General features: G+C 34.4%; 1 long non-coding RNA gene across 1 annotated transcript; it reads left to right on the forward strand.

Annotated features, from left to right (window-relative positions):
• The first annotated feature begins 1,391 nt into the window (after positions 1 to 1,391).
• Positions 1,392 to 6,377, forward strand: LOC138903815 (uncharacterized). The gene is made up of 2 exons (XR_011413172.1): positions 1,392 to 1,828; positions 5,379 to 6,377. It is a non-coding gene; the product is annotated as an uncharacterized lncRNA (long non-coding RNA).
• Positions 6,378 to 9,791: the final 3,414 nt, after the last annotated feature.

Below are 9,791 nucleotides of genomic sequence, written 5' to 3' on the forward strand. Positions count from 1 at the left end.
CACCTGGAGAACGAGGGAATTCATTTCAAGTTTTAAGTTAGCAACAGGCGCCCACCTGGAAAACGAGGGAATTCATTTCAAGATTTAAGTCAACATCAGGCGCCCACCTGGAGAATGAGGGAATTCATTTCTGTTTTAAGTCATCACAGGCGCCCACCTGGAGAATGAAAAAATTTATTTCAAGTTTTTAAGTCAGCAGGCGCCCACCTGGAGAATGAGGGAATTTATTTCGAGTTTCAAGTCATCAGGCGCCCACCTGGAGAACGAGGGAAGTCATTTAAGAATTCAATTCAAGTTAGAAGTAGCAGAAGCTCGCCTCAAGAATGTGAGCTGACAGTCCGAGATGACCAAAGGAAGAAGTCTCAATCCAGAATAAAAAGAAAAAAAAAAGTGAATCCAAAATGCAGAAGCAGATGAAAAGATATGGGCTGCTCAAGACATGATTGAAGTCGTAAGCTTTGCATGTCCCATCTTGATCCGAAAAGCCGAAGAAGAATGAACTACCACCTGCAGCTAGCAAGCATCGAGGTTCAGATCAGAGTCTGCATGAAAAACCAGCCAAAACTCAAGATCAAGCTTCAAAAGACTCATAGATAGGAATCTTGTAACTCGTAGCTAATAGGCTTAGTTGGTCTTTTTTCATTTTGACTTTGGTGTAATAAGAAGCTCAGCAAGCAGTAAACATCAGCAACAACAGTGAAATCACAGCTTCTCGGTAGTCCCAGCTACCTAAACTTCCAGAACTACAGTGACCTGATTCCTTTAAAGCCAAGGATATGTAGGCAACCTCTGAAGCGCGGTTCGGTCAAACATTTTCAAAATGCTTCCCATGGAGTATCAAACGGGGCAAAAATTGCTCATAATTGCTCACTTTATCTTTACCCGAAAACTCTTCATGTTCTCGAGCAAAGAGGGGCAGCTGTGAGCACCTAATTTTTGTCCTAATATGAAATTACTCCTAAAAAATAATTTTAATTATTTTATGAACTTCAGAAGTTTTTCTTTATTTGTTTTGCATTTATTCGCATTGTTTATGCATGTTAGGAATATTGTAAATCATAAAAATCATAAAAATATTCAAATCTTAATTTCATAGCATTTTAGTTTTTGAATTGCATTTTTAGGATTTAATTACATTGTTAAATGTATTATTTAAATATATAAAAACCAAAAAATGCATTCTTAGGCTAGTTAATTAATTAGATCATTAGTTAATCAGTAAGTGAAATATATAAATAGTTTAGCCACACAAATTGGCCTAGTCAAGCCCATCCCTTTAGAAGCCCAATTTCCATGACCCACCTGGCCCAACTGAATCCCCCTCTCTTTAAAACACTCATTTCCCCAAACCCTAAAGATGGAAGAGAACACAGGACGACGCCCCCCCCCCCCCCCATTTGGGGAAGAACCCTAGCGGCCCTTATTCTAAAATGCTCTCAAAACAGATCCTCTCCCAAAAAAAATCAAGACCCTAGCCGCATCTCCTCCTTCTTCACTCTCTCAGACCTACACGCACACAAAATTCACTTAGACATAGACTGTTCGTTGACCAATTCTCAGAGAGAACACTCGCTGCACTCAGCTAAATAAAAAAAAACAAAAATTCAAAACTGAAAAGTTCTGAAAGAATTCTGAAATTTGGAAACAAAAGCTTCTGGAAAGAAAGGAGAAATAGGTTTCAAAAGCTCTCAGTACTTGTTTTTGGTTTACAAAAGGCTTGGAAGTTGATCTCGCTGTTGTTTCATTTGTTGATGTGCTATTTCTGTTGCTGGGGTTTCCCTCTATTTCAAACCTTTATTCGGTCAAGTTTGTTTATTCGTGCTATTAGGTATGTGGATTTACACCCGTTATACTTTGCTTTAAATTGAAGAATGAAATATGAGTTGTTTATGCCCCATTTAAGTTTGATTTCATGGATGTAGCATGTGAGACCTCGAATTTGCCTAAAATTTTCTTTCTCTGATTAACCTCGGATGTTAGTAGTCACTGGTTGAGGTAAGAATGCATATTAATTGAGGTGATAAAAATTTGTCTAAAAGTGGAATATCTTTTGATCTGTTGTGAACGTTTGTGGGAGATGATTTTAATGTTTGCATTGACATGGAACATTAGATGCTGCATAGCGGAAGGCTGAACTTCTGTAAAAGGATTTAATTTTGCTGCTGAAATTACACAAATTTTTATTGATACGACATGATTGAAACTAGTTGGTTGAGTTGGTATCAACCATGTGGTAAATCAATTAAATTTCACTAGGTGTAAGTGTAGATTAAGCTACATTGATCCTGTCCGAAAGTTTTGTCTACCAAAAGGCTAGCTCTTTGCCTAACAAATGCTTTCTATATAGATTTTCCTCTTATGCCACTTTTCTTCAGTAGGCTTTTGTTGGTTACACTTGCGAGTTGATCTACATTCGGGGATATTAAGACAGAAGGTAGCTTAAATATTGAGTTAATAAATCATCGTAACTATGAGTACGGTTCTCGTGGCATAGTTGCGATACATAAATCCCAATTTGAGTGCGCGTTTCACGCGACTCGACCACAACTTCGAATAATAATAAAAATAAGCATGTCGTGAATCGCGGGTGCATTTCATGTGGCGCGGTTTGCGGTGTGTGCCAAAATGACAAGTGTACGACATCGTGACTTGTTCCAGAAATAATTTCATAAATAATTAAAAGTGGTTAAAAAGTAAAAATGCACAATAGGCTTTAAATATGTAATAAATCAGATAATTAGGCCAAATATTAATTGTTAAGCGACCGTGCTAAAACCACGGAACTCGGGAGTGCCTTACACCTTCTCCCGGGTTAACAGAAGTTCTTACCCGGTCTTCTGTGTTTGCGGACCATAAAATAGAGTCAATTTCCTCGATTTGAGATTTAAAATAAACCGGTGACTTGGGACACTATAACAACTATTCCAAGTGGCGACTCTGATCAAATAAATAATCTCTTTTCGATTAATGTCACTTTAATTGGAAAAACCCCCTAATCCCCCATTCGGGAAAAAGGAGGTGTGATATTTTCTCCTTATGTTGATTTTTAAAAAGCCCAAAAATCACGATTTAGCATACTAAATATTAAACTGCCTATATTCTCAATGATTTTCATAATTAATTGCTAATTGCCATTGTGTGTTCATAAATAAATTATAATTATTGTGTGCCTTGATACTTAATAGTTTCTCATTGGACGTGGTATTTATTGGAGTAATTTTTATTTTATTTATGAGTTGTTTAAAGTTATATTGGGGGAACGGGTTGCACGCCGCAACGGAAATGAAAGTAAATATATATATTGGGGGATCGGATTGCACGCCGCAACAGACTTATTTAAAAGTATATATTGAGGGATCAGATTGCACGTCGCAACAGACTTATTTAAAAGTCTATATTGAGAGATCGGATTGCACACCGCAACAGACTTATTAAAAAGTTCATATTGGGGGATCGGGTTGCACGCCGCAACAGACTTATTTAAAAGTTTATATATATACTTGATTAAAATAAATATATTGGAGGGTTGAAAATGAATATATTGTGGGAACGGGTTACACGCTGCAACGAAAATTGGTTGAAATAATAATTGGTTATGACTGCTGAGTTGGCTTCAACTATTAAAAAAAATGAGCTATCTGATTTAATTTTATTTTTGTGGTTATTACTATTATTGCGTACATGTTAATGTAAGTGACCTGCCTTAGCCTCGTCACTACTTCGTCGAGGTTAGGCTCCAATTCTGGAATAGTATTTAGATATCGCAATATTTATGGATTATTCACTATATTTCAGTCTTAACTTCCACATTTGTTTCTTTGTTATTGATAGATTTAAAATTGTTTTAAAATAGATAATATTATTCTAACGTTGGCTTGCCTAGCAAGTGAAATGTTAGGCACTATCACGATCCCGAATATGAGAATTTCGGGTCGTGATAACTTTCTTGACTGTAAGACCTTTTTTCATTGTATGACTTTAATGCTTAGTGTTATTATTCTCGTTGTTATGAGTGGTTTAGCTTTATTACTAAGGTTGTAGGCCCAATGGTTTATGTGTGTTTACCATTGAATTATATATATATATATATATATATATATATATATATATATATATATATATATATATATATATATATATATAATTGAGGGACATCAAAGAGATGATGTGGCATGCTCTAAAGCCAGAATTTGTATTTATTTTTTCCCTCAATTCTTTTGTTATTTTCTTCTTATGTTGATTTTTAAAAAGCCCAAAAACCACCTCTGTAACGTTTGGTCCATACTAAAGACCGAAAAGTAACGTCTATTGCACATTAATGCCTCATAAATAAATCAATGTGTAAAGGTCAGCTTCAATAAACCAATCGTTTCCACCTATTCAAAATCGATCAAAATGCCTCATTAATAGAGAACTGTTTCCCTTTTGTTAGAACTTTAAAAGCCTCACAAATTTTTCTATCAACTATAAAGCCCATAAGCCACCATCAGAAAAATAAGAAAGATATTTGAAAAGGAATAAGGAAGAAGAGGAACTGTTCTGAACATTACTTGGAAGAACATTCGCATTTTCTCATTTTTCTTACATTTTTGAATTTGGTATGTCTGCATTGATTATTTCGTCCCTTTCGGTTTGATTCTTTCGTTTGAACTTTTGCTATTTAATTTTTGTCTATAAATTAGGATGTGTGATTATATTGAGTTAACACATTGCTAATACTGATAGGTTTTAATTAATCTTGTTCTTTCCCTTTCGGTTTGATCTTTTGTAGAAATTTTTACTTTACCTATGGGTTTTTAATTAATTTTGTTCTTTTGTGTTTGATAGATTTTCATACAATGAAAACTCTAACATATGAAGGCAAATTGATAACAAATATTGCCCATATACATGCACGAGCAAAAGTTGTATATGACTTGAAGTTTTGATTTTATTATTTTGTATATATACACAATTGTGGGACATAGCCCGATGATGTGGCAAGCCTCATTGAACAGGAAATCCAATTATTATTTTTTTATCCTACTTTCCTATTAATTTGCCTATTCAAACGTCACTTCTTCAAAAACCTAAAGTCACGTCCTTTTTCTCTTCTTTCTCGTTAAGAAAACCAAATATGATAGGCTTAAAAATCCAAACTAGAACGTCTTTTTCAAACCGTTGCTTGCAACGTTACAAATAACAGTTTGCTTGCCCGTTTTCTTTTATCTCTTCACTAATGCCTATTAAATATGCCTGAAAGCACAAATTTCTTTATTCAAGTTGAACTTGCCCGTTTCACACCCTTCTGCGATATCTCGCAAGGTTTATTTTGGTACTATACTAAAATATTGTTGAATCTTTGTCAAATACATTAACAAAATTATTTTTTTTTGCAGGTTTGTTGTTGATTTAATCTTCTGATTTTGATATATTAAGTTTTCCACGGGTGAAAATTTCACCAATTTTTTCTTCTTTGCAGATACGTCATAGAATGCTTTGCAAATTAAAAGAATTCCATAAAACATTATATCAGGAATATATTACTTTTAGGTTACTTCATTAGAATCTTTATCTTCAAATGCATGCTGTAATTCGAAAGGGTGGTCGTCCCAAATTAAACTTGATGTGTTTTAATTTCTAGGCTCTTAATTATGGTGCTTGCACGCTTATTAGTACTAATTAACATTTTTGAAATTTTTTTATAAATTACTTACAGTTGATAAACAAGGCAGCAAAGGCTGGATAAGAGTACAAAGTAATTACATTGAAGCAAATAATGAAATGAAAACAAGATAGTTTATAGAGGCAAAAGCAATAACATAGATAGATAGCTAGTATATAGTTCTGTGCTGTCAGTAAAATGTTTAATTTTCTTCCTTTATTTGTTATCTTACTGTTGGATTCTAAACCGCATTCTGCATAATAGGGCTTTCTTTTTCATGAAAAACTTGGTCTTGGTTATGGTGCATAAAATTTTGGTCTATGTATTAACCTTTTACAATAAATAAAAATAGATATAGTTTTAGCATGTGTGTAAGAAGGTGGCTAGGTAATTAAGTGTTCTCTGGCTTTTATGGGATGGGTATCAGTTTTTCTAATTTGTAAAATAACATATATATGATGCCACAAATAGCGCAACGGGAAGTCGGAATATGTTTATGGAAATGGCTAAAAGAAAATGGAAGGTATATTTTAGTAAATTGCTTGTGTATAGGGAGGTGTCTTGATAAATTTTTATACTGTATTTTTCACAATAAATACAGAGTCTTACTTTATACATGAGGTTGAATGTGGTTTTTGGGATAATATCTCTGTTCTTGTAGCTATGAAGTGATTGTGCCCTTCATTGCTTATTTGAGAGCAATAATAGGTAATCTATTTTTTTGTTTGTAGAAGCTTCTTTCTCATAGTTACATTTCTTTCTCATATCATGAAATTTCAGTTATAAGATAAATTTTTACGTTTAGAGACCAAACACGAACGCTGGTATATATAAATTGAGTCTTCTCTCTTCAACGTTGAAAATTAGAGCAAACATGAGAGAAGAAAATTTCATCTCAAATTTCATCGTGTGATTAGAGCTTCACATGGTATAATTCGGTGATACTTCTATTGGCAATTGTAGTAATGGAAAAGAACATATGTGTGAGCTAAAATTTGAAGATGAAAGTTTTGAATTGAAGCATGAACGAAAAGGACGTTATCTACGGCTAATGCTGACCTAACACAATGATTTTGAGTTTTATCACAACAACTCAAATTTCCATCTAAATTGACAGCATTTGGTTTTCAGGAAAGTAATCAAAGGAATTGGGTGCTTCCTTTTGTTGAACATGTGATAACTGGTGTTGGAGATCTTTCTTAAGAAACCGTAGATTTTTTAAGACACCATTGCAACCCTTGGTAAAAAGCTAAGTTCCCTTAATGTAACTTTGGTTCTCATTTGAGTTATATACATATTTTAGTACCCATCTTTCTTAATTGGAACAAAGTTAAAAAGCCCCATACTTACATATATAGTATTATCTGCTATTAACTCAAATTTATGAATTAACCCCAAAATATATTGTTTATAAGCACTTTCATTATCATAGAAAGGACGGTTTAATAAATTTAAACCTCCTTTTTTATCACAGCGCGAATCGCGGGTATATTAACTAGTTATTTATATAATTCAGGGACTAGATAAAATAACTTGACACCTCTCATAGTCCAAGAAACTTATTTATTTTCTCCATATTATATCATTTCCCTACTATTCTTTTCATTTTAATTTATGTTAGAATTTCAAAATTCATGTCCCTTAGATGACATCGTGTAAAAGAAGTCCAATATCCATTACTATTAAAAAGAAAATCAATTACTGCCTAACCGCTCACTTGCAATTAATTCACAGCATATGCCGCCTACTGTTTCTTCAAAGAATGTAGAGTGATATACCTACTCATATTCATAATTACATGCTCATGGTAGTAGAAAATAAAATTAACCTTGACAATAAAGAACTAGTAAAAATAAATTTTGTTGGGAATAAACCACCTACAAAAATAATATTCACAGTAATAGAATCGGAATAATCATGTGTGATGACCCAAAATGTCATCTTTAAATTTAATAAGTAATTCTGTGTTCTGAGACCTCAAAAAGCACTATTTATCATTCATCGACTTGCGTGCGCAGTCCGTACAATTTTCCGAAAAGTTTTTATGTGAAAAATAGATTAAAATGGGAAATAGAGCTTTAAAACTCAACTAAGTTGATTTTGGTCAACATTTTGAGCAAACGGATTCGGATCAATGTTTTGAAAATTTCGGTAGGCCCGTATCGTGATTTGAGACTTGGGCGTATGCCCGGAATCAAATTCCGAGGTCCCTAACTCGAGATATAGAATTTTGATGAAAAATTAAAAGCTTGAAAGCTTAATGATTTCTAAGAAATTACAGATGTTGGATTTATTGACCTCGGGTTCATATTTTAGTTCTGGAGCCCGGTATAGGTCCACTATAATATTTATGACTTGTCTGGCGAATTTGGTGGGAATCGGAGTTGATTTGACATTATTCGGACGTCCGGTTGTAAAAATATAAGTTTTAAAGTTTTCTTAAAAACTTCCTTTGATTTCGTGTCCGATTCGTAGTTCTAGGTGTTATTTTGGCGATTCGATCGCGCGAGCAAGTTTGTATGATATTTTAGAACCTGTGTGCATGTTTGGTTTGGAGCCCCGAGGGCTCGGGTGAGTTTCGGATAGGCTACGAGATGTTTTGGACTTTGAAAATCTTGAATTTTGTTGCAGCAGGTGTTCTGACATGTTCTTCTTCGCGTTTGCGAAGGTACTCTCGCGAACGCGAAGAGTAAACTGGACAGCTGGATTTTTCTTCTTCGCGAACGCGAAGCGAAGGGGGCATTACCCTTCGTGAACGCGGCCATCTCCTTGCGAACGCGTAGTGTTAGGCACACCTGGGGGAGGGTCGATCATTCCTTCAGCGCGAACGCGAACTATGCCTCGCGAACGTGAAGGCCGGGGGGAAACCTTCGTGAACGCGAAAGCCACAGGCTTCTACTCATCGCGAACGCGACAGGCCCTTCGCGAACACGAAGAAGGCCTAACCCCTGTGACTTAAAACAGAACCAAAAACGGGATTTTTCCCATTTTTCACAAACCCTCAATTATAACTCGGCTTAGAGGCGATTTCAAAGAAGTTTTTTACGATTTCGAACTGGGTAAGTGTTCTTTATCATATAGTGATTGTATTTCACAAATCCGTATCTATATTCATCATTTATTTCGGATTTAGATTTGAAGGTCCATTTGATATCAGAATTGGACAAATTTGATATGGTTGAACTCGTATCGGAACGGGTGTTCGGATTTCGCGAGTTTTTTTTTGGGATTTGAGATGTGGGTCCCATTGCCGAATATTTTAATGAATTTCAAATTTTTATCCGAAAAATTTGTAAATTCATATGGAATTAATTCCTATGATTAGTATTGAATATATTGAATTGTTTGTGAATAGATTTGACGTTTCGGAGGCAAATTTAAAATTAAAAGATGTGGTTGAATAATTGATTGGAATTTGCAAAGCGAGGTAAGTGTCGGAGTTAACCTTGACTTGAGGGAATAGAACCCTTAAATTATTTGTTATGTGAATTGCATGTAAACGACGTATAGGCGAGGTGACGAGTGTCTATACGTCGTCAAATTAATTGTGTGCGTGCTTACTTGAAAAATCATAAATTATTTTTAATCATAAATTAATTATTATAATAATTATTTCTCTCTTATTCTTTGCAAATATAAATTCTTGAATTCTCGCATTAATTGTTACATGCTATTTGAATTATGTGCCTTAATTGTTATTTGACATTTAGCATAATAAATATTAAACTGCCTATTTGCTCTATGATTTCCATAATAATTTACTATTTGTCATTGTTTGCTTCATAATTAAACCATAATTATTGTATGCTTGTTGTCTTATAATTTTATATTAATTGTTACATTTATTGGGAAAATTTCTTCTATAAGAATTGGTAAATAAAAATGTTGGAGGAGCGGGTTGCACGCCGCTACATGATTGATTATAATGAATATATTGGAGGATCGGGTTGCACGCCGCAACAGACTTATTAAAAGTCAATATTGGAGGATCGGGTTGCATGCCGCAACAAACTTGTTAAAAAGTTAATATTGGAGGATCGGGTTGCACGCCGCAACAGACTTAATTAAAATGAATATGTTGGAGGAGCGGGTTACACATCGCAACAGTACTGAATGTGGATATATTGTGAGAGCGGGTTGCACGTTG

The sequence above is a fragment of the Nicotiana tomentosiformis genome, unplaced genomic scaffold (genome assembly GCF_000390325.3).
Source record: "Nicotiana tomentosiformis unplaced genomic scaffold, ASM39032v3 Un00008, whole genome shotgun sequence".
NCBI classification, from domain to species: domain Eukaryota; kingdom Viridiplantae; phylum Streptophyta; class Magnoliopsida; order Solanales; family Solanaceae; genus Nicotiana; species Nicotiana tomentosiformis.